This window comes from Scyliorhinus torazame, chromosome 18 (assembly GCF_047496885.1).
Source record: "Scyliorhinus torazame isolate Kashiwa2021f chromosome 18, sScyTor2.1, whole genome shotgun sequence".
NCBI classification, from domain to species: domain Eukaryota; kingdom Metazoa; phylum Chordata; class Chondrichthyes; order Carcharhiniformes; family Scyliorhinidae; genus Scyliorhinus; species Scyliorhinus torazame.
The window spans coordinates 6,866,560-6,891,484 of record NC_092724.1 but is presented as its reverse complement, the minus strand read 5'-3'; the positions used below and the strand labels follow the sequence as shown (position 1 = coordinate 6,891,484).

The window sequence follows — 24,925 nt, the reverse complement described above, 5'->3', positions numbered from 1 at the left end:
CCAATGATGTACGTGTGAAGTGTAGTCACTGTTGCAATGGAGGGAAACATGGATACAAGATAAACACCTCTGCTCTCCTACAAACAGTACATCCTCCTGCGAAGGCAGACTGGGCCTCAGTGTCATGTCTCATCTGAAAATAGCAGCCCTGACTGTGCAGTATTTCCACATTAAGGAGCATAACTAAAAGTAATTGTTAAATGATTTGGCAAATGTCTAAAGCTGACAACATAGAGGTTCATTTTCTACATTAACTTTGTATATTAAGCTCGGCTAATCAAATCATTCCATTAAGCACTCTGCTAGAAAGTGGTGTATTACAGAAAAATCAATGGCATGATTGACTCGGTTATAACAGTACAGAATTTCACTGACATTTGGGCTGGGATTTTCCAGTCCCATCTTCTGCTGGGATCATCCAGGCCCCCCGGATGTGAATGGATTTTTGGCTGGCCTGCTGGATACCCCATGGTGGGTCCTGCCACATTGGGAGCAGAAAATCTCAGCCTTAGTTTTTGCTTTCTTTAAGCAAGTTGAACTTTAAAGGTGGGAAATTTCGTTTCATTTATTGGCATTAGGATTGCTATTTTAAGGGCAGCACAGTGGCACAGTGGGTTAGCCCTGCTGCCTCATGGCGCCGAGGTCCCAGGTTCGATCCTGGCTCTGGGTCACTGTCCGTGTGGAGTTTGCACATTCTCCCCGTGTTTGCGTGGGTTTCGCCCCCACAATCCAAAGATGGGCAGGGTAGATGGATTGGACACACTAAATTGCCCCTTAATTGGAAAAAATGAATTGGGTACTCTAAATTTATTTTTTAAATGATTCCAATTTAGCTCCAAAATAGCATTCTATCCCACTTCTTGTACAGTTTGCACTGGATGCCATCGGGTAGGTCTTTAGTGCAGAGCGTGGTTTGTAAGCATGCAGAATAGGAAAAGAGTAACATCAGCTGATCTGACTCTAGTTGTGTCATTTTCAATCGCAGCATTCCAGCTAACATCTGGTGCTACTATTTCCCCTGTCTGATATCTCACCACATGTCTATCCCACCTCTAAGGTACCCTTTGATGTATATGCAGTGTCAGTAATGTTGTGACCACAGCTGACGTTAATGCTAAACCAGATTGAAATCCATCTCGGCTGATCGTAATCCAGTTCTTTATGTTGTAGAAGTGAAGAGGGATAGCTACTGAACACAAAAGCACAGGACTCCAGTGAAAACTTTTAAAATTTGAAGAATTAAAATGTTTGTGAACAGAAGAGAACTTAAACACACAAGATAAAAAGATACAGTTCGAAAAGATTTTACAAGATTACCCCGAAAAATGTTTCAGCAAAGGTAGACAATGAAACTATCTTTTTGTCAACAGTCGTTATAGATTCTTCGTTAAAAATCCGGGAACTATTACCCAAATCAAAAAATTGCTATTCACTGCAAACAGAAGTACAATCACTCACTTCCCAGAACCAAACCACGTCAATGTGGTTTTCCCAAAGGCAGATTAAAACAAGCTGCTTCACAGGACGAATGTCCTCCGGGCCTCAGACTGAGCTGCTTTCTTCAGTTAAAAACCTTACACAGCCAAACAAAGGAGTTGGCCTTCAGTGACACAGCCCCACAGCAACTCACTCCAGCTGAAAACCTGTTCTCATAAATATTTTTTTCCCCCTTTCATCTACATTCTCCTCAATTTCTTTAAACTAAACCAGGTGCCATTTAGTACTGGCTTCCATAATCGTAGAGAAGGCATGATTGGGGGGTTCTCGCAGGCCACTAGAGCCCCCCCCCCCCCCAGATGGGCAGGGACAGGGCAGGGTAGCACCCTGGCACTTCTCCTGGCACCCAGGCACCTTGGTACTGCCACCCTGGCTGTGCCACCCTGGCAGTACCAACCATGGTGCCAGATTGGCACTTCCAAGGTGCCAAGGTGCCAGATTGTCACTGCCAAGGGTCAGGGCCTGGGGGGGGGGCATGCCCATGAAAGGGGGGCGGGGGTGAGGAGGCATTTGAGGGGGCCGAAGAATGGTTGGGGGTGAAATGGGGTCTTGAGAGTGAAGGATCCTAAAAGGGGGGGGGGGGGGTTAGCGATTGGAGTAGCCTTTCAAAATAGTACCCAAATCTGTGAGGAGCTGGGAAACACCCTAAGTGCGGCCTCGGTGGGGAGAAACCCCCTGAGGCCCATAAAAATGGCTAAGTGCTTTCCATAGCGGCGTGAATCTCGACACTGCCGGGAAAACCCTGCCAAACGTGCACCACATCGCACTTGGAAATGTTTCCGGTGAATCACGCCCTTAAAACCCCACTGTAAATTTCAAATCTTCTCCGTAATTGTAAATTAAAACCCACCCCAAGACTTCAATACAAATGTAAATTGTTAATACCTTTACCTTCCAACCTTTAGTTCTGCTCAGACAATTTGACTCCAAAAATGCCCCCTTTGATTACCCTGTACACACAGACACAGCTTTCCTCACCTGCACAGAATATAAACATAAGTACACAAGTGAATAAAAATATCCACGTACCAGCACAGTGGTTAAACTGAAGGTTGTGAGCGACAGCGTTTCATGTTCATCAGATTGCAGAGAGGGAGGGCGAAAAACCAAAAGATGCCTGCTTAGTTTGTGTTTCAAAAAACGTTATAGGGCCTTTATGAGGGATATTTAGGGTGCTGTAAGGAATAATAGGCGTGAACATATTCTCCAGCCCCATCCAGCCACCACCTCAGTCGCGATTGCTCCAGTGACGGTGAGCACCGTATCTTCAGCTGGGGCGAGGACATGCAGCCAGGACTGTTCCTGCCGTCTCTGTGACAGTGTGACAGAAAGGGGGCACCAACCATTTCTATCTCGGGCACATCGTCCAGGCAAAGACTGCCTTCTCAGGGTCTGGGTCGGTGGACAGGCAGTTGCATGGCTACGCCATCTGCAGCGAGGACCTCGCAGCTATCGTGCAGCATTGGGCCGGCACATGTCAGGTCAACCGGGTCTGGAAATTGGCCGGCACTCCTGAGCAACAAAGCGCAATGCTCACTTTCGGCGTTGGTACCATGAGGTGGCACAAAGGGCAATCCTCCTCGCAGGTATCTCGTGCAGCACCTCCCCAACAGCTAGTTCCTTTAAAAATAATTTTTTATCAAACGAGTGTCACACTGTTACCAAGAGTGGTCCCAAGCACACTGCACATCTGCCCTCAAGGTCCACCAATTTTTCATATCTAGTTTTTTAAGATATCACAGCCTTGCTTGAAAAGCCAACAAACTATTGCTAATTTATAAACTGCTGCTGAAAGCATCGTCTTTGATGTACAGCAGCTGTCACAAATGGTGACAATAACCGGTAAGTCCCTCATGCCCACAACATGCGGTTTCAGCTGCAGGAAATGCATTAAACATGCCCCAGCTAGTCAGAGTATTTTCTTCAAATCAAGGTTACTTAGTGCACAAATGTGTTTCATAACACGTAGAAACAAATGAAAAGGCTTAAATTGAATTTTAAGAATCTAATGCTATTAACAGATGGGTGCTGTTTCACTTAATGTTGTAATCTAAATCTGTCAATTGAATTACAGCCTTCTAACAAACTCCCTGGTACCTACTTCCTGGAGTTGCACCCCAGGCACAGAAAGAAATACTCAGCTAGTAATCCAAGCTTTTAATTGCTTTTCACTGACCCCAGTCTGTTCAAAAGCATCAAGTGGGAACAGTGGGTGAGGACAGGACCAGGCATGGCTGTGGCACCTATAATTCAATAGTCTGTGGCCGCACATAACCAGCCTCGCTATGAAGAATGATCGCTTGACAAGGTATTAGAGGACTACTGGAATTTGTGGGGCTGAAATCTAATTGTCGCACCCCAGCTGCGGACTCCTCTGGGATCAGCCAACAGACCACAGAGAAATGAAGACCACAGGCACTACCTTTGGCCTGTGTGATTTAACATTATCACAGTATCACAGAAAATACAGCGCAGAAGGGGCCCTTCGGCCCATCGAGCCTGCACCGACACATTATGCTGAGTGCTCGTAAAAAGGTATTTAAAAACGAGATTGAAAGATTTAAAGCAATGATCACCCAGCACCTTCAGGAAAGAAGAGTGGAAAGTATTAACAGCAAGATCCTCTTTTTCACGTTGCTAGCTTTTGCTATTTACTAGTTAAATAATTAAAGATCGAGCAAGTTTATGATATTATTGCACCCGTTTCCAGGGTCATCACTACATTCTCTTGATGATGTTTTTCGTTGAACCTCCCAGGAGCTTCTTCTTTGGCTCAATGCAAATTTAATTTGATTACACTTCCATGAAGTGCCCCAGAATGTCTTTCTATGTTAAAAGGTGCCAATAGACTGCAAGTTGCTGTTGTTTGTTGAAATTTCTATTAAAAGCAGGAAGGGCACTAGGCTGAAATGGTAGATTGCTGGGACAGTTTGATGTTGCTGGTAGGCTGTGAAGCTGAATCTAAACATGTACCAAAATCAATAGCAGGAGAGATTTATTTCAAACATATATTGTAGAAATATAATCAGCTTTCGATGTCTCACTGGTACATTCTGCAATTTGATTCCCTAGCCTTACCAAGCCTCCAATTCGCAATATGTACATGGTTCAAAGGTAAGTCAATTATTGAACCACAAATCCTGTCTTCAATATCCATCCTCCAATATAAGCTTGTGACAAACAGGAAATCCGTTAGTTAACACAATGATAGCACAAAGCCACCTGATTTTGATTACATTTTGTTCTAATGAGATCATGGATGTAATTTAATGTGACCTGAATGTATTAATCCATTACTCCAAGGTTAGCAATAACTCATATTGCCTCCAAATTAATTTTCCTGAACATGTTAATAGTTTTTACAATGGTTTTCTCTTGAAATGATGCAAATATATATTTAAATAAATATTTGTCATTATAATTTCTATACCATAAGATATAATTGATCTGCTAAAATAAAACCTCAATTACATCAGTGTTTGGTGCAAACCTACCAATAAAGGTATAGGAAGAAACGTTCTTTGTGTAGGCTGTCTTGTCGGATTGAATAGCTCATTGACATTCACCAACCAAATTCATACTTAAAGGATGGCAGGCTGGGTATTAGAAGGTTTATGATCTAACTTATAAGGTTCCTGATTTATATGTGTGAGCGCTGGAGCTGTGCTACCTGCTATTCTTCCAGGTGGGCCTCCCATTAGCAAATCCTGCAGTGGGTAGCATGGTCTGGAGACTTGCCTACTCAATGGGGATTTGGGACCAGCCCAATGATCCGGAATCCTCATAAGGTACATGATTGCACCCAGAGAAATAGGCTTCAGAGCCTTCAAGGTGAAAAAAGATGAGAAAACAGGTTAAGAAAACACGGTCCCATCTTAACCTCTCTGACCTACATTTGATAATGTTCCTGGCTGCTTTGCTATGTTAAAGCCATTACGTGAATGGAAGTTGTTTACATTTGTTCATTACGAGGGGAAAGACCAGAAATGGAAATGGCAGTGACGTTGGCCGAGGAGAATGATTTGAAGACTGGGGCAGTGCCATAAATTTTTCTTTTCTTTTATTAAATTTAGAGTACCCAATTCCTGTTTTTTTTCCCCAATTAAGGGACAATTTAGTATGGCCAATCCACCTACCCTGCACATATTTGGGTTGTAGGGGTGAGACCCACGCAGACTCGAGGAGAATGTGCAAACTCCTCACGGACAGTGACCTGGGGCCGGGATCGAACCCAGGTCCTTGGCACCGTGAGACAGTATTGCTAACCACTGAGCCACCCTACTGCCCCGGGGCAGTGCCGCAAGTAGAAACACAGTCTGGTGGTGACACAATTGACTGTGATGACTTGATGACTTTGTTCAAATTAATTTAAATTTAATATGAATCACATTTTTATATTTGATTTCTAACATTTATATTTTTAAAAAACTTTGTATGGTGGAAGTGTTCAAAAATTTGAAGATCCGTGGCTACAATTTGAAACCCAAATTAGAATTTATATTGAACAGGGATCCTGACTCGAAACAGATTCATAAGGGAGATATCAATAAGGGGACAATCTCAACTGAAGACTCAGAAATTGCTCACAGTCCTGGCTTATAATGTGTGCACATCAACAGAACAAAGAAATAAAAAGTTGCATTTACAAAGCCCCTTACCACATTTCAAAAAAGCCTCAAATCTTTTCATGTACAATGAACTGCTTTAAACTCTATTGATTGTTGTTATGTCGGCAAATAGAGTTGCCATTTTGAATGTAGCAATGCTCTACATCGCCAAGATGAACACGTGGTAAATTTACTGCTGATATCACAACCAAATATTGGTCACCCGCGAAATAAGCTCCTTGCTCTTTGAATAGTGTTTGTGAAGAAAACAAAGGTAGTTTTAAGTGATTGAAATTTGTATTGGTAAACATTAGAAATGAGGTGTATTTTTAAGTGAGTTTAATTTAGTGTTTCTGTGCCTGAATGGTGAAACCTATGGTTAGATTCATGCTGGACAAAGGTGTTTGTATGTGTGGGGGATTCTAATGTGTTTCTACTGTGTTTAGAGAGGGCTATGGCGTGGAGAATAAACAAACAGCATTAGGATATGGGCGTTGCTTAGCAACTGGGCCATTGTGAGGTAGACAAGCTTTCAAGTTTTAGTATAGCTAATTTGAATTGCATTTGGAAATAGGTAGTGAGAGAGAAAGCAGGGCCCACAGCTCTGCTAGAAGCAATTGGTTTTTGAAGGCGAAAGAGGTAACATCTCTCTAAGCTGTGCCAGAAGAAAAGACATACTATGGAGTAATGGTTAAGAAAACAGGTGCCGGAAACCTAAAGTCCAGCTAGTTAAGGAAACTAGACAAAAGAAGAGAAGTTTCCAAGATGTCTGGAGTTAACAGACAAGAGGAAATGGGGCACCAGAACTGTTCAGTAAAGTTCCAGAGAGTTGGAAAGGCATTTGATCATGAGAAGCTAGAAAGATATCTGCTAAGGTTTGTGAGAAATTCTAGCAGTTTCGGAGTCATTGGCCAGGATTCTCGATTTGGGAGATTATGTTCTCCCTTCGGAGGTGAATAGGAACTGATTTGTGAATTCAGTATACCTTGCCATGCATAAATATGAGGGACTCCCGAGGGAATCCCACTATCAGACCACTATTTTGAGTGGGTGGCCCGGTAGCGAAGTCCGGCGGCTGACCACCGCTCCTCGCATCGTGGATCAGTCCACCTGCACTGCACTGCAAAGCAACCCTCCCACATTACAATTCTGCCCCCAGCCCCCAGATTTTCTGTGTCCCCCCCCTTCCCCCAGGTATAGGGGTGATCCGACTCCCCAGTCCCCCCCTCACAGTGAGCCCCTCAAAAGGGGGATCCCCGAGACTCCCTGAATAGGGGGACCCCCCACAGAGGCCCCCTTATTACGGGGACACCCACAGAGACCTCTTGAATAGGGGATCCCTCCAGAGACCCTCCGAATAGGCGGGATCCCCACATAGACCACCTGAATAGGGGACCCCACATAGACCCCTAAATAGGGGGACCTCCCATTGAGGCCCCCTAAATAGAGGGATAGGATTAACCCTAACCCTAACCATAAGGGGACCTCCCACAGAAATCCACTAAATAGTGGGGCCCTTACATAAGAACTAGGAGCAGGAGTAGGCCATCTGGCCCCTCGAGCCTGCTCCACCATTCAATGAGATCATGGCTGATCTTTTGTGGACTCAGCTCCACTTTCCGGCCCAAACACCATAACCCTTAATCCCTTTATTCTTCAAAAACTATCTATCTTTATCTTAAAAACATGTAATGAAGGAGCCTCTACTGCTTCACTGGGCAAGGAATTCCATAGATTCACAACCCTTTGGGTGAAGAAGTTCCTCCTAAACTCAGTCCTAAATCTACTTCCCCTTATTTTGAGGCTATGCCCCCTAGTTCTGCTTTTACCCGCCAGTGGAAACAACCTGCCCGCATCTAACCTATCTATTCCCTTCATAATCTTATATGTTTCTATAAGATCCCCCCTCATCCTTCTAAATTCCAATGAGTACAGCCCCAGTCTACTCAACCTCTCCTCGTAATCCAACCCCTTCAGCTCTGGGATTAACCTAGTGAATCTCCTCTGCACACCCTCCAGTGCCAGTACGTCCTTTCTCAAGTAAGGAGACCAAAACTGAACACAATACTCCAGGTGTGGCCTCACTAACACCTTATACAATTGCAGCATAACCTCCCTAGTCTTAAACTCCATCCCTCTAGCAATGAAGGACAAAATTCCATTTGCCTTCTTAATCACCTGTTGCACCTGAAAACCAACTTTCTGCGACTCATGCACTAGCACACCCAGGTCTCTCTGCACAGCAGCATGTTTTAATATTTTATCATTTAAATAATAATCCCTTTTGCTGTTATTCCTACCAAAATGGATAACCTCACATTTGTCAACATTGTATTCCATCTGCCAGACCCTAGCCCATTCACTTAGCCTATCCAAATCCCTCTGCAGACTTCCAGTATCCTCTGCACTTTTTGCTTTACCACTTATCTTAGTGTCGTCTGCAAACTTGGACACATTGCCCTTGGTCCCCAACTCCAAATCATCTATGTAAATTGTGAACAGTTGTGGGACCAACACTGATCCCTGAGGGACACCACTAGCTACTGATTGCCAACCAGAGAAACACCCATTAATCCCCACTCTTTGCTTTCTATTAATTAACCAATCCTCGATCCATGCTACTACTTTCCCCTTAATGCCATGCATCTTTATCTTATGCAACAACCTTTTGTGTGGCACCTTGTCAAAGGCTTTCTGGAAATCCAGATATACCACATCCATTGGCTCCCTGTTATCTACCGCACTGTTAATGTCCTAAAAAAATTCCACTAAATTAGTTAGTCACGACCTGCCCTTCATGAACCCATGCTGCGTCTGTCCAATGGGACAATTTCCATCCCGATGCCTCGCTATTTCATCCTTGATGACAGATTCCAGCATCTTCCCTAGTACCGAAATTAAGCTCACTGGCCTATAATTACCCACTTTCTGCCTACCTCCTTTTTTAAACAGTGGTGTCACGTTTGCTAATTTCCAATCCGCTGGGACCACCCCAGAGTCTAGTGAATTTTGGTAAATTATCACGAGTGCATTTGCAATTTTCCTAGCCATCTCTTTTAGCACTCTGGGATGCATTCCATCAGGGCCAGGAGACTTGTCTACCTTTAGCCCCATTAGCTTGCCCATCACTACCTCCTTGGTGATATCAATCCTCTCAAGGTCCTCACCTGTCATAGCCTCATTTCCATCAGTCACTGGCATTTTATTTGTGTCTTCCACTGTGAAGACCGACCCAAAAAACCTGTTCAGTTCCTCAGCCATTTCCTCATCTCCCATTATTAAATCTCCCTTCTCATCCTCTAAAGGGCCAATATTTACCTTAGCCACTCTTTTTTGTTTTATGTATTTTTAGAAACTTTTACTATCTGTTTTTATATTCTGAGCAAGTTTACTCTCATAATCTACCTTACTCTTTATAGCTTTTTTAGTAGCTTTCTGTTGCCCCCTAAAGATTTCCCAGTCCTCTAGTCTACCACTAATCTTTGCTACTTTGTATGTTTTTTCCTTCAATTTGATACTCTCCCTTATTTCCTTAGATATCCACGGTCGATTTTCCCTCTTTTTACCGTCCTTCCTTTTTGTTGGTATAAACCTTTGCTGGGCACTGTGAAAAATCACTTGGAAGGTTCTCCACTGTTCCTCAACTGTTTCACCATAAAGTCTTTGCTCCCAGTCTACCTTAGCTATTTCTTCTCTCATCCCATTGTAATCTCCTTTGTTTAAGCACAAAACACTCGTGCTTGATTTTACCTTCTCACCCTCCATCTGTATTTTAAATTCCACCATATTGTGATCGCTCCTTCCGAGAGGATCCCTAACTATGAGATCCTGAATCAATCCTGTCTCATTACACAGGACCAGATCTAGGATCGCTTGTTCCCTCGTAGGTTCCATTACATACTGTTCGAGGAAACTATCGCGGATACATTCTATAAACTCCTCCTCAAGGCTGCCTTGACCGACCTGGTTAAACCAATCAACATGTAGATTAAAATCCCCCATGATAACTGCTGTACCATTTCTACATGCATCTGTTATTTCTTTGTTTATTGCCTGCCCCACCATAATGTTACTATTTGGTGGCCTATAGATTACTCCTATCAGTGACTTTTTCGCCTTACTATTCCTGATTTCCACCCAAATGGATTCAACCTTATCCTCCATAGCACCGATGTCATCCCTTACTGTTGCCCGGATGTCATCCTTAAATAACAGAGCTACACCACCTCCCTTACCATCCACTCTGTCCTTCCGAAAAGTTTGATACCCTCGGATATTTAACTCCCAGTTGTGACCATCCTTTAACCATGTTTCAGTCATGGCCACTAAATCATAGTCATTCACGATGATTTGCGCCATCAACTCATTTACCTTATTCCGAATACTATGAGCATTCAGGTAAAGTACACTTATGTTGGCTTTTTTACCTCTGTTCTTAATCTTAACTCCTCGATCAGTAACCTCTCCAAAGTTATATTTCCTCTTAACCTTTCTCCTAATTTTCCTTGTCGTCGAACCCATATCTTTCTGTAACAACCTGCTGCGTCGCTTACCATTAATGTTTTCACTTCCCGTTTTATTTCTTTTAGTATTCCTGGTCCTATTCACTGAGCTCCCCTCAGTCACTGTACCTTGTATGTCGCCCTTTTTGATTTTTGACTATGGCTTCTCTGCCTTACACTTTCCCCCTTACTGCCTTTTATTTCTGTCCCTTACAGACTCCCAGAAAAGAGAAACCTGTCAGGATGCCCGCAAGAAAAGAGACTCGGTCTGGAAGCTGGAGAACAGTCTGGAGAGAGACAGTGAAAAAAAAATCACTGTTGTAACACTCACCTGGGCATACATCTGCTGGCTCAGACAGAGGAAGCACCACTCATTCCTGGAATGAGAAAGCAGTGACCTGTGTTTAAACCCCTCAGGTCCTTGAGAGGCAAGCCAGTCATGCATTTCAATCACTGGGCTGTGATTAACAGCTTTCATACACTCACAGCTGTGCGCCTTGCTTTATTGATCTTCCTTCATGATTGAGTAACTCTGAAGTTCATGACCACAATGTTTACAAACATAAACCACTTCAAAGAGAGTTAAGTGCATTCCAATCGTCCACTTCATGCTTGAGTGATTTTGAAGTGCTCAGCTGGAAATTTTGGATTTGTTTGTTTATTGTCACGTGTACCGAGGTACAGTGAAGAGTAGTTTTCTGCGAGCAACTCAACAGATCATTAAGTACATGGGAAGATAAGGGAATAAAAGAAAATACATAAAAAGGCAACACAAGGTATACAATGTAACTACATAAGCACCGGCATCGGATAAAGCATACAGGGGTGTAGTGTTAATGAGGTCAGTCCATAAGAGGATCATTTAGGAGTCTGGTAACAGCGGGGAATAAGCTGTTTTGGGGAGATCTATAAACTCCTTCACTCACTAGAAGTGTATCATTTTACCATTTTTGTGCAATGTATTAAGTGTAACATCAGCACTAAACTGTCTTATAATCTGTGCTGTGATATCAATCCAAAAACTTTTAAATTTTAAATGTGCATATAATATATAAAGAGTGATAGCCTTCAGAGCGAGTGCCAAGTTCCACATTAAATATATGGACTTATTTGACATTTTTTATTGTACTGTCAGCTCAGATTTGGAAGAAATTAAGTAAAATTGCTCACTTTGTGCCAGTGTGTTGACAAATGAATTGTAAACTACTGCACTTTTAGATAATAAAATCCACAGTGAAAAACTACCAATGTTCTCCTGATCTATGAGGCAAAATTGGGAGTTTGTATCTCAGACCTCGGCAATTCTTGCTTTTTCTCAGCTCTGCCACTAGATGGCAGAGTGAACATCCGTGAAAATTTCCTGTTGGCAACATGGGAACAGAAGTAGGCCAGTCAGCCCCTTAAGTCTGTTCCACCATTCAATGACACCTGTATCCTAAACTCCATTGACCCACCCGAGCTTTATATCCTTCAATAACCTTGGCTGAAAAACCTAGTGATCTCAGATTTAAAAGTGTTAATCAAGCCAACATATACTGCTCTGTTATCCAAGAGTTCCACAACTCTATCACCCTTTCATTTGGAATGAGGAAAAACATGTTTGAAAACCTTTGTAGCTATTTTGTGTTTCATCGGCAACCAGGACTACAGGGAAACGAAACAGAAGAAAATGGGGCAGACGCCTCTTGTGCCAGGTCTCTGCCCTGTTATCTTGTCCAGGCATTTCTGAGGGGCCCTTGTGAAAGGGTAGTGGGGCATGCAACATTCATTCTTCAAACAGATATGATAATAATGATAACCCACCATTATTTTCAATCCACTTAACTGATCCTGCCATTCACGTACCTCTTCAGGACCTGCTTAAATCCTTCACCATTTACTCTGTTACGATCCCAGTTGGTGCTATAACTGGACAGGAAGATCCCAGAATGATACCCTGCCTCGAAAGACCATGGGCTGGATCCTCTGGTCGCTGACGCCGAAATTGCGTTGGGTGACGGCCGGAGAATCCAAATTCCTGACAGAATTGGGGGTGGCGCCACTTCACCCCCTCCAAAGCAGCGTACTACGCCGTGCCACGTATCCACGACCTCAGGGCATTGCCTGAAGCCTGCCCCCCCGATGCTCCGGTGCCGAGATCCCAGGTTCGATCCCGGCTCTGGGTCACTGTCTGTGTGGAGTTTGCACATTCTCCCCGTGTTTGCTTGGGTTTCGCCCCCACAACCCAAAGATGTGCAAGCTAGGTGGATTGGCCACGCTAAATTGCCCCTTAATTGGAAAAATGAATTAGGTACTCTAAATTTATATTAAAAGAAAAGAAGTTGATGCTGCATGCCTGATGTGACCAGGAAAGCTACTCAGGATGAAGATCTACAGTCGCCTTCCCTCGGCAACTAGGGTCAGGCAGTGAATCTGGGCGAGCATTGCCCTGTCAAGAGATCGGCATCATTCTATTTAAAAATTCTTGGCAGGGCAGCACGGTGGCACAGTGGTTAGCACTGTGGCCTCAGGGCGCCGATGTCCCAGGTTCGATCCTGGCTCTGGGTCACTGAACGTGTGGAGTTGGCACATTCTCCCCGTGTTTGCGTGGGTTTCGCTCCCACAATCAAAAAGATGTGCTGGGTAGCTGGATTGGCTGCGCTAAATTGCTCCTTAATTGGAAAAAAATGAATTGGGTATTCTAAATTTTAAAAATATATAAAAATTCTTGGCAACAATAATGGCACTTTCTAACTTAAAACCTACCTTCAAATGGGAAAAAAGAAAGTGAAAGTCTATTAAAGTTGATTTTTATATTTTGTTTGTTAAAAAGGACAGATTCTGAGGAGCAAGGCGACATTGGGGATGAGTTACATCATTAAACCCCAGACAGATTTGAATCTTGCGGGTGAAAGGAGATGAGATTGCGTGCAAGGTTGTATTTATTTGAACCCTGGAACCTGTAAGGTGCCCTTAAATGGCCTCATCCTTGTTCATTCTTGCTTTCTTATATAGTGCTATTTATGCAGATAGAATATCTTTTATACATGGTATACATAAAGATAAGCAATTTTTTTACCAACGTACTGTTTGATCTTGTCAGGAACATATAATTGAGGCACTAATAATGATCGAAAGCTTTGTACATAGCAACAAATTACTTTCAATCCATTTGTTAGTTTGATAAGAAGCTTGAAAGACCCAGCAGAGTGTAACAAATATTAATATTATTTAACAGCTGAGTTACATATCTGACACATAGGGCCAAAAGGCTTAGATCATTGAAGTATACTAAACATAATCAAGCAAACTTCTTAACAAAAAGGAATAGCTTACTCTTTTGTTCAATTCAAACCTGCTTCACATGGCCCAGTTCCATACCAAACAGCCATCTGATCAATCAGGGATGCTTAATTCACTTTTAACTGAAAATGAGTGCCAGTGAAGTGAATGGGGGAAAAGATTAATGTTCATTCAAGAAGATTGCAGTCCAGCAATGCATGCTCTCTTTAAACTCACTGCTGAGTGGATAGTGTATAATAATGACCTTAAATCATGATATTAGGATGGCTGTTTTGAGTGTCTGTGGCCTTTCTGATTTACAAGAAAGGTACCTAATTCAATACTATTGGAAGTTTAATCAGTGATATTGTGGGGTTGGGGGTAGTGTGCGGCGATGGGTGGTGAGGAGCAAAGAGGCACATTCTCAAATGCATATTTACATCTGCGCAGCATGGTGGCACAGTGGTTCGCACTGCTGCCTCACAGCACCAGGGTCCCAGGTTCAATTCCGACCTCAGGTGACTGTCTCTGTGGAGTTTGCACATTCACCCCATGTCTGCGTGAGTTTCCTCCGGGTGCTCCAGTTTCCTCCCATAGTCCAAAAGATGTGCAGGTTAGGTGGATTGGCTATACTAAATTGCCCCTAAGTGACCAAAGGTTAGGTAGGGTTACGGAGCGAGGGTGGGGTTTGGGCCTAGGTAGGGTACACTTTTGGAGGGTTGGTGCAGACGCTATGGGTTGAATGGCCTCCTTCTACACTGTAGGGATTCTGGGATCTGACTAAAGGGAAATGATGGCAATTCTAAACATCCCCGTTAGGACAGAATCAACATTTTAAAAAGTTTGTACCTTCTCTAGGGCAATTAGGAAATGACAATAAATTTTGGTCCTTCCCCTTGATGACCACATCAACATTAAAAATAAAAGAAAGAATCATTACACACGGGGCAGGCAGGCAGTTATGAACAGTAGGTCGCACAATAAAAGTTTAAGTGTAGATTTCCAGATATAAAAGTAAATTAAAGGGACATAGTGCAGTTGAAACTCAGATCCTCTTTGCTTTAACTAAATGAGTAATGTTTACTCATCAGTTTTTTCAAATTGTTTTATAGATGTGGACGTCACCGGGACGACCCGCATTTAATTGCTGGTTGCCCTTGAGAAGGCGGTGGTGATCTGCCTTCTTAAATTGCTGCAGTGCACGTGCACCCACTGTAGGTGTAGGTGCACCCACTGTGCTGTTAGGACGCGAGTTCCAGGATTTTGACCCAGCGACGGTGATGGAATGGAGATATAGATCCAAGTCAGGATTTGGCTTGGAGGCGAACTTGCAGGTTGTGAGGTTCCCATGCACCAGCTGCCTTGTCCTCAATTGTAGAGGTCATAGGTTTGTTGGTGCTGTTGAAGGCGGCTTCGAGGGTTGCTCTGGTGCATCTTGTTTTCACAGCTGCTGCTCTGCTTGGGTAGCAAAGGGGGTGAATTTTTAAGTTGGTGGATGGGTCGCTGATCAAGCAGATTACTTTTTCCTGGATGGTGTTGAGTTTCTTGAGTGTTGTTGTAACCACATTCATCCAGGTAAGGGGAGTCCAACGAGAAAACAAATGAAGACGTTAATTTGTAAGAACAACTATTTACATGGGGCCTGGTTATACATCACCGGGTCCTCTCTCTATGTTGGTTGATTCTTGACAGGCCAACCTCTTATACAGCATAGTTATCAACCCCGTAGTTAGTGGGGGAGCTCATACTCCTTGAGCCACGTGGGGCAAACAATCGACCCTGCCCCGTGTGTCCCGTGCAGGTTATCACAGAGAATATTCAATCACACTCCTGGCTTGTGCCTTGTAGATGATGAACAGGCTGTAGGGAATTAGGAGGTGAATTACTCACCTCAGAGTTCCCAGCCTCTGACCTGCTCTTGTAGCCACAATATTTATATGGCTGGTTTAAATTCAGCAATGATAATGCCATTGGATGTCAAGGGGAAATAGCTGGACTGGATTCAGCTCAGGAACTGAGTGGCCCTGACAGAACCCAAACTGAGAATCAGTGAGCAGGTAATTGGTGTAAGTGCCGCTTGATAGCATTGTTGATGACACCTTTCATCACTTTGCTGATGATCTAGAGAAGGATGATGGGGTGCTAATTGGCTTAATTGGATTTGTCCTGCTTTCCAGCCTGATCCAGTTCATATCGGGAGGGATCCTCCCCCTCCCCCAATAGTTTTGCCAGCATCGCGGCAAAATACTCAGTCGGCCTCGGTCCTTCAACTCGGGCAGCCCCACAATCCTCAAATTCTGTCGCCTGGATCTGTTTTCCAGGTCTTCCATTTTCCTCGCAGATCATTGTTAATGTCCATCACCTTCCGCATCTCCTTCCCCATCGAGGCAAGTTGATCACCGTGCTGCAATAACGTCTCCTCCACTTCCTTCAGCGCCTCCCCTTGCTCTCGCACCTCCGCCACTGCGCTCACCACCACCTTCGTCACCGGGGAAATCACCTCCTTCTCCAGCACACTCAAAACCTCTCTCAGTTCCTTCCTCATTGTCTCCATGTATTTTGTAACCTGCCTTTCGAATTCCGCAGCCATCACCTCAGTTATTTCTTCAGCCGTAAGCAATGAGGCCTCCCCTGGTGCTCCAGCCTCCATTTTCCTTGGTGACCCCGCGGTGACCTTTCCAATTCCCGACAGACCTTCAGTTGTTTTCCTTACTGGCGTTCTTTTGCTCACCCTCGACATTTTTCTTCACTGTGCCTTCACTCTGCCACCTCTGTGCCTTTTCCCTGCTTTTGCTGCCTCCGTGGACCCTGGGACCGGGCTTAAAGCCCCGAAAATGCCGTTCCCGAATGGGAGCCCTCCATTGTACGGCCACCTCCCGCCCGCCGTCACCGGAAGTCCCAGCCAGAATAGCTCTAGCAATGCCTTCTCTTCCTTCCTTGCACATTCCATCACCTCTGGAATTACTTATCAGCAAGCAAGAGCTCAACTTTTAAATCTATGTTGCCAGCACACAGCTCTATCTGTCCATCACTTCCCTCGGCTTCAGCCGCAGTGTCGGAATGTTTTTCCAACAGCAGGTCCTGAAGAAGTCTCAACTTTTCCAGTTTAATGTCAGGAAGACACAAAATATTGAAATAATCTTAAACTGAGGGTGGGTGGTGGCGTACAACTATTGTCACTGGATGAGGAATTCAATGACCCAAGGATTTGGGGACCTGGGTTTGAATCCACGGTGGATGGTAGAATTTGAATTCAACAAAGAAATCTGCATAAAAAGCCTAATGGTTGCTGTGTCGTAAAAACCCATCTGGCTCACTAATATCCTGAAGGAAATCTGCCTTCCTTACTTGGTCTGGTCCACATGTGATTCCAGCAATGTGGCTAACTTTTAACTGCTCTCAAGTGTGAAGAATGAAGAAATTGTTATATATTATATATGATATTTTATATTCGCGACAATAATGTTATTAAATGCCTGCGTTAAGGTATATAGTTGTTGCAGTAATATTAATAAAGAACCTAGGCTAAGGTGTCTGCTAAAGCTGTAATTAATAAATCCTAAAGGGTGAGGTCATGGTTGGTTATAACCATTTACTTGTTTACATGTAGAGGGCTAATAGGATATTATTATGATGGCTAGGGATTCGCTGTACAGTAGATAATTTATGAGTGGTGAGATTTGGTCCTAGCTAAGCAGGCATCTTAGTGGGATACAGATGATGTAATTAATCAGAGGAGCAAGGCCTGTCTGTAGTTTTGCAGTTTGCCATAGGATTTGAGTCTGACAAGGCAGAAGGATTTTAAGCTGAACAGCAGTTTTGCCAAATGCTGTTAGGTTGAGCAGAAGAGTACTGGTTCTGCGCCTGAAAGGATCTCTGCCCAGAAGTCTCTACACAATTAAGAAGGTAAATCTGTTTGTTAACTTTATTTATAAGTGGCATTTGAACTGTATTGGGTTGCTTAATTGGAGTTAGCAGCAGAGATAGACAGTAAGTTAAGTGTTTCCTTGTTTTTGAGAACTGCTTAACTGTAATAATTGTAAAGCATCTTTTATATTAATCTGGTTAATTCTGTATTTACATTAAAGTTTGTTTTAACATAAAAGATATCTATTGGTCAGAGTCATCACACGTAGGGTGAAGTCTCCTTTCCTCACAGTTTTACAAATGAAAAAAAAATGTTTGGTGTTCTTGCCTGGTATCCGAACAAATGTTGGGATCTGGTCCGGTATCCTATCACAGGTCACTCAGTTCGTGGGCAATTAGGAATGGACAACAAATTACCAATGATGCCCACATCCCATGAAATAATTTAAAATAAAACAAATGTTTTTGCTTTTAAACCTTGAGGTGGAAATGTTATCGTAGAAGTAGCAATAGGAGCAGAAAAGGTCTGAAAGGTCATCGACCCAAAATGTTAATGTTGTTTCTCTCACCACAGATGCTTCCTGGCCTGCTGATTATTCCCAGCATTTGCTGTTTCTATTTCAGATTTCCAGCATTTGCAGTATTTGGCTTTGTGTTTCGCTTTACTTTTTAAAATGTCTATTTTCTTGCTATTCTTTTTCGTCTTCTTCTGGTCCTTGTGTGCTGTACTGAAGTGAGGACTCCCAGATAGATTATTTAATAACCTTTGCAATCTGCAACCGCTGAAAACTCTCCAGTTTCACCCTGATTTTGTTTGTACAGAGCATTTGGTCCATGAATAATCTGCGTATTTTCAAATCAGGCAGCCTATTACTTCCAAAATGTACTTTTCATGTTAACTGACTCCTTTTCCATTTTAGACCATAAACAATAAAGTGTTTGTACAGATAAGAAAGAGCGAAATAGAGAATTTTCCACCTTAACATTGACATATGAACTAGCCATATATATAGTTCATACTTGTCCCTCACCAAATATTGAGTAATCTTTCAGCGACGATTCCATGACTACTCTAGTGATTGATAATGTTGAATGTTGGACTATTATGGAATAAATATAAAGCTTGCTGTAACCTTAATTTTAAAGCCTTGTTCGGATACACTAATCACAGTTGAAATGAATGTCATAAACAGTACCACCTGTCATGATATTCAGGTAAACATCATGGTGCAAACATACATACATGCTGATGGACAGATCAACGGACCAATCAATACACACACAACACAACCAATCACAGGCAAGAGCATACACACTATAAAACGGGGAACACAACACTTCCCGGGGATTCCAGCAGGAGACAGCTCAGGGCACAGAGCTCACAGCAAGCCACTCAGACATCCACCATGTGCTGAGTACCACTCCAAGATAGTGTTAGGGATAGGTCCACAGATTCAAGGGTAATGAACAAACCACAGTAACCAGTTTAAGATTGTAAATATTGTTAGTAATAAAAATTGGGTTGTACCATCCGCAACCGTGTTCGTTCGTCTGTGTAGCAGAGCACCCAACATGACACCACCAACACTCATCAATGTATTTAGAAAAAGGTTAACGTACGCTAAATATTTCATAGATAACACGGAACCATTGGTAAGCCATGTCAGTAAAATTGTTCTTGCAGCCTACGTGAATTTCAATCACTCTGCAAAAGGCACAGGTAAGTAAAGGACCAGCATCCAATCACATCTCGTGCTTCACATAAAAGTGAAGTGCTTAAGGGTGGAACGTGGCACAGTGGTTAGCACTGGGACTATGGCGCTGAGGGCCCGGGTTCAAATCCCGGCCCCGGGTCACTGTCCATGTGGAGTTTGCACATTCTCCCCGTGTCTGCGTGGGTTTCACCCCCACAATCCAAATATGTGCAGGTTAGGTGGATTGGCCACGCTAAATTGCCCCTTAATTGGGAAAAAAATAATTGGGTACCCTAAATTTGTAAAAATATAAGTGAAGTGCTGTAACTGTATCGAAAATAACAGTAACCATGAAAGAGAGTTTGTGACCTTTTAGCAATAACATAGAGGGTTAACTTTTGTAGAATTTGGGCATAATGTCTCATTCAGCAGACTGTGCCTTGAACAATGCAGCATTCCCTTGATACTGAATCCGATTATTTACTCGATGTATGCAGCAAAATTTCAACCCAGAACCTTCTGATTCAGAGGCAAAAAATTAATCTACTGAACCAAGCAGGAACAAGGAAGTACATTTATTAAACTAATTGAGCTCAACAAAATAATTTCATGTGTTTTGAGTCCTCCCAGTGGACTGTGGTTAATCTTGAGGTCACTTACAAAGTAATATAAACTACAGGTTGTAACGTAGTGCAAGCATACATACCTTTAGTGCATGGTAGTTTAATAATAATCTGATGTTACAAACCCAGTTGATGATATAACTGGATGGGGAGATGCCAGAATGGATCCCTGGCTCAAAATATTTTTTAAAAATATTGCACGGAAGAAGAGAGTGACAGGACCGCTAATTAGTTTTAATAACAAAAAAAAACATTACTAAACATGTAAAAATTGGATTGTGATATAATAACCCTCTACTCCCCCTTCGTTTAACAATTACACACAGGTTTTCGGATGAATACAGATTACGAAGTCCATCTTAATCTACAATGGTCTCATTAACTCAAAGTCCCTTTTAAGCACACAAGATGACTGTGAACAAATACACCCCAAGTGAATGTTGTGAATGTCTCTTCAGAATCTCCCCCAGATGCCGCTGGAAGGGATCAAGGCAAAGTGGGAGGAAGAGTTGGGAGAGGGTATGGAGGAGGGGTTCTAGTGTGAGCTGCTCCAGAGGGTGAACGCCTCCACTTTGTGTGCGAGGTTGGGGCTGATACAGCTGAAGGTGGAGTATAGAGCGCACCATACAAGCCAGCTCTTTGAGGGGGTAGAACATGTGTGTGAACGTTGCGTGGGGCGCCCCGCAAACCACGTTCATATGTTTTGGCCCTCTCCAAAGTTGGAGGATTACTGGAAGGAGGTTTTTTGGTTAATCTCTAAAGTGGTGCACGTGAAACTGGACCCAGGCCCTCTGGAGGCCATATTCGGGTGTTGGACCAGCCGGGGTTGGAAACGGGTGCGGAAGCAGTTGTTGTAGCCTTTGCCTCATTGATCGCCTGAAGGCAGATCCTGTTACGGTGGAGATCAACCTCTCCACACTGTGCCCTGGCATGGAGGGGGGACCTGCTGGAATTCTTGATGCTGGAAAGGTCAAATTTGAACTAAGGGGAAGGATGGAGGGGTTTTACAATTCATGGGCATTATTCATTATGCACTTTCATGAATTGGATTACATCAAACATTAGGGGTGGGGGGTGGCTGGGAGGTTGGGGGGAGAGGGACTGTTTGTGTTAATGGTGACAATGGGTGATTCCTTTTTATCATTTGTTTATGTTAACATGCCTGGGGTTTGATGGGAGGATGGGATTGTTGTTATGGAAATGAAATGAAAATTGCTTACTGTCACAAGTAGGCTTCAAATGAAGTTACTGTGAAAAGCCCCTAGTCGCCACATTCCGGCGCCTGTTCGGGGAGGCTGTTACGGGAATTGAACCGTGCTGCTGGTTTGCCTTGGTCTGCGTTCAAAGTCAGCGATTTAGCCCCGTGCTAAACAAGCCCCTTATTGATATGGGGATTGACATTGCATTCTTATTGATTATTGTTTATTGTTGGGTGTAAATTTGGGAGAAAATGTGAAAAAGGGGAATAAAAAATATTTTCAAGAAAAGAATCTCCCCCAGATGATTGTCACATGAGAATTTCAAAACTCCACTCCCAAAAACATGCTTTAAAATCTCCCCTTATAATAACGCTTTCCATTAATGGTTTGCATTCCGAAATCCATAAAATCATAGATGTTTACAGCATGGAAATAGGCCCATTGGCTCAGCTTGTCCATGCCGCCCAGTTTCTACCATTAAGTTAGTCCCACTTGCCCGCATTTGGCCCATATCCGTCTATACCCACTCTGCCCATGTAACTGTCTAACTGCTTTTTAAAGGAAAAAATTGTACCTGCCTCTACCACTGCTTCTGGCAGCCTGTTCCAGATGCTCACCACCCTCTGCGTGAAGAAATTTCCCTCTGGTCTCTTTTGTATCTCTCCCCTCTCCCCGTAAACCTATGCCCTCTAGTTCTAGAGTTAAGCCATTACAAATTTTGCTTTTAACCCAAGCTTCCACTCCACTTTTAACAGTGAATCCAGTCCAGGATTTTGCACCACCCCCTTTTAGGTTTCCTCGTCTTAACTGATTTCACATAAGTTCCAGCCACCAACTTCCATAGTTATTTCAACTCCCTTTCCATAGGCTGTGGTAAAATCTCACAAACCTGAAAATCACTTCAGGTATCTTTCTGGTGTCTCAGCCTTCTTCTCAGCTCTGTCTGTCTTTACTGAACAGTGCTCTGTTCTAGTACCTTTAAACTCGTACTTCTTGAAAACTTCTCTTCATTTGTCTAGCTTCCATAACCAGCCGCTCTTCAGATCTCTGCACTTGTTTTCTCAACTGTTATTCTGTGGTATGACTTTTCTTTTAGAAAAGCTGAGATGTTCTCTCTCTAGCCTTCTAAACCAACTGCTTCTAGCATATCTGTGAGAGCTACCCTTTCTCTCGCTACCCATCTCCAAATACTAACAAATGAACTAAACTCAGATTGAAAGGTTTCTCTACCTTACAGAGCTCCGGTTGCTAAACAACCACTGCTGGTTTATTTATTCTTCATACTGCATCCCTCCCTAAGAACAATAGAAACACAGTTGGAATCTAACCAACTCCGAGACAAAAAAACAGCTTTCTGCAGCATGAGTATAACTAGTTTTTACCCTGCTAGGCACAGAAATATTAAATTAAACCTGCTTAAACTATGCCTTATTTTTTTAAAAATGTATTTTATTCCAAACATGTGTAACAAAAAAACATATACAACAACACACTCCACAGCTTCACAGTCCACAGTTTGCCCTATTTTCCCCCTTTTACCACCATTAAACCACCATTAACACCCCTTTGTCTTGTGTCCATGATGTGTTTTTCAATCTCTCTTTAGCTGTGACCAATCCCTGACCTTTAATTCTGCCCACCTTCTCTGCAATTTACAATGCATTACATTTCTATCCCTGTTCAGTTCTGCAGAAGGGTCATACGGACTCCAACCGTTAACTGTCTTTCCTTCTGCACAAATGCTGAGCTTATCCAGCATTTTCTGTTTTTAGATTTATTTTTAAAAATATATTTTCCATGTGAATTTAGATTTTACTTTTTAATAATAAAAATTGAGAATACAAGAATAAAATTCTTATGTGCCTACAGGTATGTTGGGTATTAGAACAGGTATTCTAATCGTGGGCAGCACGGTAGCATAGTGGTTAGCACTGTGACTTCACAGCGCCAGGGTCCTAGGTTCGATTCCCTGCTGGGTCACTGTCTGTGCGGAGTTTGCACGTTTTCCCTGTGTCTCATGGGCTTGCTCCGGTTTCCTCCCACATCCAAAGATGTGCAGGTTAGGTGGATTGGCCATGCTAAATTGTCCTCAATGCCCAAAAAAGGTTAGGAGGGGTTATTGGGTTATGGTGATAGGGTGGAAGTGAGGGCTTAAGTGGGTCAGTGCAGACATGATGGGCCGAATGGCGTCCTTCTGCACTGTATGTTCCATGTTCTAAGGTATAACATTATCCGGTCGAATACAACTTTGATATAATAATGCATAATTTACAGGATTACAGAAATTTAATATGTTTCACAAAATAATACATCTTTGACTTTTGTTGAAAAACATCACAATATAATTATTCTATAAAATCCAATTTACTTTAATAATAATCTTTATTGTTACAAGTAGGCTTACATTAACACGGCAATGAAGTTATTGTGAAAATCCCTTCGTTGCCATATTCCGGCGCCTGTTCGGGTACACTGAGGAAGAATTCAGAATGTCCAATTCACCTAATAAGCATGTCTTTCGGGACTTGTGGGAAGGAATTGGAGCACCCGGAGGAAACCCACGCAGACACGGGGAGAACGTGCAGCCTCCGCACAGACAGTGACCCAAGCCGGGAATCAAACCTAGGACCCTGTATTGTTTGGTGATTAAAATTGCTTGATAATTTTGATTGATGGCAATCTGCTAGCTTTAAAGCACAATGTTGACCCTATAAATGCAGTCTCATTTTCTTGAGTCAATGTGGGAATGTAAAATTTATTCTGTGACTATCCAATATGAATTGAAGCTAGAAACTAGAGTTGAACACAGCAAAACAAGAAGGCCTCAAGAATCTCTCCTTTGCCCTGACTGATCGCTATTCTTCCATTCTGCCGCACCTCCTCTTCCCCTTTCTAACTATATAATTCATTACATTTCTACTTTTCTTCAGTTCTGTAGGAGGGTCATTTAGGCGTGAATAATTAACTCTGTCTCTCTCTCCACAGACACTGGCATATCTGCTGAGTTTTTCCAGCATTTTCCCTTTTTATTTCAGAGCAAAATGTAGCAGGTCTGATTAGTAAGTTTGTGGATGACACCAAGGTTGGTGGAGTGGCAGAGAGTGTTGAGGTTTGTCAGAGGATACAGTAGGTCACAGAAAGGTTGGAAACTTGGACAGAGAAATGGTAGATGGAGTTTAATCTGGACAAAAGTGAGGTAATGCATTTTGGTAGGTGTAACATATACCGTAAATGGCAAAATTCTTAGGAATATAGAAAGTCAGAGAGATCTGGGTGTGCAGGTCCACAGATCTTTGAAAGTGGCAACACAAGTGGACAAGGTAGTCAACAAAGCATATGGAATGCTAGCCTTCATTGGACGGGGCATCGAATATAAAAACTGGCAAGTCATGCTACTGTTGTAGAGAACCTAGGTAAGGCCGCACTTGGAATATTGCGCACAATTCTGGTCACCACATTACCAGAAGGATGTGGAGACTTTGGAGAGGGTGCAGAGGAGGTTTACCAGGATGTTGCCTGGTCTGTAGGGTGTTAGCTATGCGGAGAGGCTGAATAGACTCGGACTGTTTTCATTAGAACGACGGAGGTTGAGGGGTGACGTGATAGAGGTCTACAAGATTATGAGGGGCATGGATAGAGTGGACAGGCAGGTACTCTTTCCCAGGGGGGAGGGGT

At 43.0% G+C, this 24,925-nt stretch overlaps 2 long non-coding RNA genes across 2 annotated transcripts in view; one reads left to right on the top strand and one right to left on the bottom strand.

Moving 5' to 3' along the window:
- The window catches only part of LOC140394769 (uncharacterized), a 44,421-nt gene extending 41,797 nt beyond the window's left edge, over positions 1 to 2,624 (bottom strand). Inside the window, exon 1 of the long non-coding RNA XR_011935993.1 lies at positions 2,527 to 2,624. This is a non-coding gene — a long non-coding RNA (uncharacterized lncRNA). The remainder of the gene's footprint in view (positions 1 to 2,526) is intronic.
- Positions 2,625 to 3,719: 1,095 nt separating this feature from the next.
- On the top strand, positions 3,720 to 11,844 carry LOC140394768 (uncharacterized). The gene is made up of 3 exons (XR_011935992.1): positions 3,720 to 4,032; positions 4,570 to 4,611; positions 10,823 to 11,844. It is a non-coding gene; the product is annotated as an uncharacterized lncRNA (long non-coding RNA).
- Positions 11,845 to 24,925: the final 13,081 nt, after the last annotated feature.